This window comes from Salvia splendens, chromosome 1 (assembly GCF_004379255.2).
Source record: "Salvia splendens isolate huo1 chromosome 1, SspV2, whole genome shotgun sequence".
NCBI classification, from domain to species: domain Eukaryota; kingdom Viridiplantae; phylum Streptophyta; class Magnoliopsida; order Lamiales; family Lamiaceae; genus Salvia; species Salvia splendens.
This window is the reverse complement of record NC_056032.1, coordinates 33,234,988-33,239,638: the sequence shown is the minus strand read 5'-3', so window position 1 is coordinate 33,239,638 and position 4,651 is coordinate 33,234,988. Positions and strand designations below refer to the sequence as shown.

At 39.4% G+C, this 4,651-nt stretch overlaps 1 pseudogene; it reads right to left on the bottom strand.

Annotated features, from left to right (window-relative positions):
* Positions 1-2,372: 2,372 nt before the first annotated feature.
* On the bottom strand, positions 2,373-3,898 carry LOC121774985 (annotated as a pseudogene).
* Between the last annotated feature and the right edge of the window lie 753 nt (positions 3,899-4,651).

Genomic DNA, 4,651 nt, shown 5'->3' with positions numbered 1-4,651 from the left:
TGATTTTTATATGTTGAATTGGAGTGAATTATTGGATTATATATTGTGAAATTGATATGATTATGAATTATTTGATATAAATGGTGGAATATGATATGGATATGTGATTGGTGCAATGGATATGATGCTGTAAATGAATTATATGATAAAAAAATATGTAATTGATGCTTTACATATGGTATTGAAAGTACATGAATCATGTGATTAAAGAGGATCTGTGACAACCTTGTACTGGATCTGAAATTTTAGAGTGACCTACAAGTCCAATAACAGAGAGGCCTTCGGGTCAAATACAGAGGACCTATGAGTCCAATTACAGAGGGACCTTTGGTTCAAATACAAAGGGACCTATGAGTTCAATTACAGAGAGACCTTCGCGTCATAAAGGAATCTCGGGCAGATACCGGGCTTGACTGTTACAGAATAAAAAATTAATAGAGTGGCATATGCATATGAATATGAAATGGTTTGTTTTTAAATTATGTTATATATTGTTTCTGATTATATGTATTGATAAAAAAATATGCTTGATGTTTGTATCATGTGAGATTAAAGGTGGAAATTTATATATACTGAGTTGTGGCTCATATAAACCACTAAATTTTTCAGGAATAAGATAGCAGTAAAGTTTTGACTGACGTGGGTCATAGGAACTCCACGTGTTATCAGGTTCGGCCGCTGACGCATATTGGTAACCTTCTCCTCCTCATCATTTTGCATGTAGATAAATGTATAGTATATAGAGTGGTGAGAGGGTTCCACTACTTTACAGGATATTTTGAAATATATATCGGATAAGTGTTTGCTTGAACTTATATAATATGAGTGTTCTATGAATTAGACACGTGTATTGATTGCTTTTATGTTAATGGATTTATTTATTAAAAGAGTATACGTCAGAGGGGTTGAGGTGCCACATCTCTGAATCTTGATTACTGAAGCATAGAGATAGTATAAGCTTCCTCTGCTCTCAGCTGTCATAATCACATCATTCCCTTTCTAGACTTGCATCTTTCCTTCCCTGGACAAGAATGAGTAGCCCTTTTGATCCAATGATCCCAAAGATAGCAGGTTCCTTTTGACCTCTGGTATGAACCTAACATCACTGAGAATCTTGATTGACTGATCCTGCATCTTGAGTCTTATTGACCCTATGTCCTTCACACTACACACTTGATTGTTACCAAGGGTGACAGTGCCAGTTGAAATCCAGTAGGCTTTCGAACCAATCATGGTTGGGGCAGATATGGAAGCTGCAACCACTGTCCATTATCCAAGAAGCACCATCAATTGTCTCCATTACATTCAAGACCTCCACTGCATCATTTGACTCAACACAGTCAGAGGTGCTTGCACCTTGATTGCCTTGTGTAGCTTGTTTTTCTTCCAGCCAAAACAATCTTTCTTGAGGTGGCCAGGCTTATTACACCAATAACACACCCTACTCTATTTCTTATCATTCCAAGACTGCTTGGCTGGTTCAAACTTCTTCTTGAACAGTTTCTTGCCCTTTGATCCTCTGATATTTAGGTTCTCAAATGCAGAATCCACATGCTTCACTCAAGAGGATTGCAACTCTTTAGCTCTCAAAGCAGATTGAACTTCCAAGAGTATGATTGACCCCTCCCTTCCATACATGATGGCATCTCTTAGTTGATCATAGTATTTAGGGAGAGCGTTGAGTAGAAGTATTACCTTATCTTCATCGCCAATTGTTACATCGATGTTTTCAAGATCATCAATCGCTTTATTGAAGCCGTCAAGCTGCTCCATTACTGCCTTCTCTTCCAAGAACTTATAAGAATAGAGTCTCTTCTTCATATACAATCGATTGGCTAGGGACTTTGTAAGATATAAGTTCTCCAGTTTCTTGAGAATTCCGGCCGCCGTCTTCTCCTTCGCGACCTCTCTGAGCACTTTATCGCTCAAGCACAGAACCACCACGCTGTGAGCTCTGGCCAGAATATCAGCTCGCTTGATAACCGCCTTCTCATCAAGATCGGTCTCAGCTTCCTCTTTCTCTTCATCAAGCGCGGCCGATATAGCTCTTGTTGAATGAGTATCGCGCGCATCTTCATCCGCCATAGACCGAAGTCGTTTTTGCCGGTGAACTTCTCCGCTTCCAACCTCGCCGCAATCTTTACCGCGGATTCGATTCCAAAGATCAAGCCGCAATTCGATCCGATTGCTTGTGCTTCCCACAGACGACGCCAATTGTTAACTCTTTGGAATCTCAATTCTCTCTCAATATTCCAAATTTAGATTCCAAGGAGTTAACAAAATGAAATAAAATTCACATTCATATTAGACTTGTGATATCTTTTGCAGACTTATAACATAAATGTAGCAAATCATTCAACATGGAAAAGTTTTCTATTTCTAAATCACCAGTTCCCCATTCATTGATTCTCTTGATAATAGATGCACTATTCATATGTTAAGATGTTTTTACTAATTAGTAGCAGCAAAAGAAAGAATCAAACTGAATACGTAATAACTTCTGCAAGCTATATACAGCTTACTTCATCTGGCCGTAATCAGGCAGGGTTTTGGTGCATTTGAATCTCTTGGAGCAGAAGCAATCGGGCCCGATTGATAGCAGCAAAACACAAGAACAAATGCTCCTCCAGATCCACAAGCTGTTGGACAAAATTAGGGCGGTTTCTTTGGAGCTGCTTTAGTATCTCTTGAAGGCTATACTTGTCTTTTCGTCTCTCTAGCCCAAGATGAATAAGAAGTTTGTCGTTTTCAACTGCTGCACACAGACGGGGGCTACCAGGCGATCAATGGTGTCTAGATCGTTGCGAAGGACATAAGCACCCTTGGCAGCAACATCAAGCTGAGCTAGATGGATATTTTCTTTCTTAGTCATATTTGAAAGGAGAATGGCATGACATATGGGGCATGCGACAAGGGCAACGAGAGCATGAGTAGCTATAGCCACCGCTGACATAACCACACCCACAATGGCAGCTATCAAGCAAATCGCAGACCCTCTTGAGCAGCGACGTATTAGGTGAAGTCTCGATTGTGACTTTTTGAGATGATGATCGAGCTCTTCTCTGAGCTGGGTCAAGCGCTGACGCGTATTAGTGAAGCTTTGTGAGTCGGGGGGATATGAAGGGATTCTCAGCTCAGTCAAATTGGAGAAACACGTTAAATGCTAAATCACATTGGGAAGGAGAGAGCGAATAGTAGTCAGAGTGGATCTCTACTGGAAGTTCATCGAGAAGGTTATGCATAGGGGTGTAGAGGAGTCGAGTATTACGGATCCTCTGATAGAGAAGAAGGTATAGACTGGAACTGTGCTCACTATGCTCAAAGTAGGTTGCAGCAAGATGAGTAAGAGAGTTAGGCTTAATAAGTGAGAGTGCCTCCTGAAGACACTCACGGCTTGGTCGAAGAATATGTTCCAACAGCTGAGGCTCCTCAAAGACATCCACACGTCCTACACTTTGGTCGAGAGGACCACTGTAGAATTTTCTTCAGATCTCACTATAAGAACTGGTTTGAACCGCAAGGTAGTATTCTCGAGAAAGGTTAACAGTAGGAGAGAGGTGGACACTTGATGTCGGCGTATTATCTGCAGAATACACTGCATTAGTTTACATAATCCTGGGCTGAAATAACAGTTCTCGATCTTCAGAAGCTTACCTTGTGAAGCAGGGGCTGATATACATCTGTTTGTTGATAAAGGAGAGGGAGGCTTCGGATAGGATATTGATGTTTCTTCACCTGTCATGTGGGATAACCAGCAAGGACCAAAACCATATCTACATAAACACAGACGTTTCGTAGTCCACAGGGGCACATGTGACCTGCAAATTCTTGCTATGTCATAAAAACAATTGAGACGAGAGAGTAACAGAACCCGATAAAGAGCATTTTCAACCCAGAGTAGTCGAGATCACTGCTTTGAAATACCTTACATTACAGCAAGTTATCTCCAGAAAGCAATTAAAAAACCATTCTCCTCAATTTCAACAGCAAGCATTCCTTTGTTGAAGCAACAAACATAAGCATAACTAGGAAAATGCATAGCGAAACTACATCTTCATTACTAATCAATTCAAAACATAATCACAAGAAAACATAATACACTCCAATAACAAAACCTACCAATAACGAACCAAATAACAAGCATACCATGTTTATCGAAGAGGAAAGATACAGACAAGATTCTATGGCCTTTGAGGCACTAAAGAGAATGAACAATCTTGGGCAATCAAAATTACTAATATGTCATGAAAAGTGCTGCCAACTAAAGACGGAATCTTTTACCGGTGAGGAAAATATCCAAATCCAGATAATTAATTGTATCAGAACTGAAGAACAAAATAAAGTTGAACAAAAATGCAAGCAACATAACAATTCTAGTAAGTAATAGTAACACATTACAGAGCCGTACACGGACACTCTTTGTTAAAATTGCAAAATGTTATCAAGACCCAAATCCTGATCCTTTTCAGGATTATAACAAATTTCTACACACATAACTATAAATTTCAAGAAAAATTAAATCTTTAGAACTACCCTAAAGTGTGATTACATAAAGGAAAAGCCATCAAATGGAACAATCAGCTAAATTGCTGCTAAAACCACAATATATAACAATCTCATTACCAAGCAAAAAACGCTAATACCAAAAAAA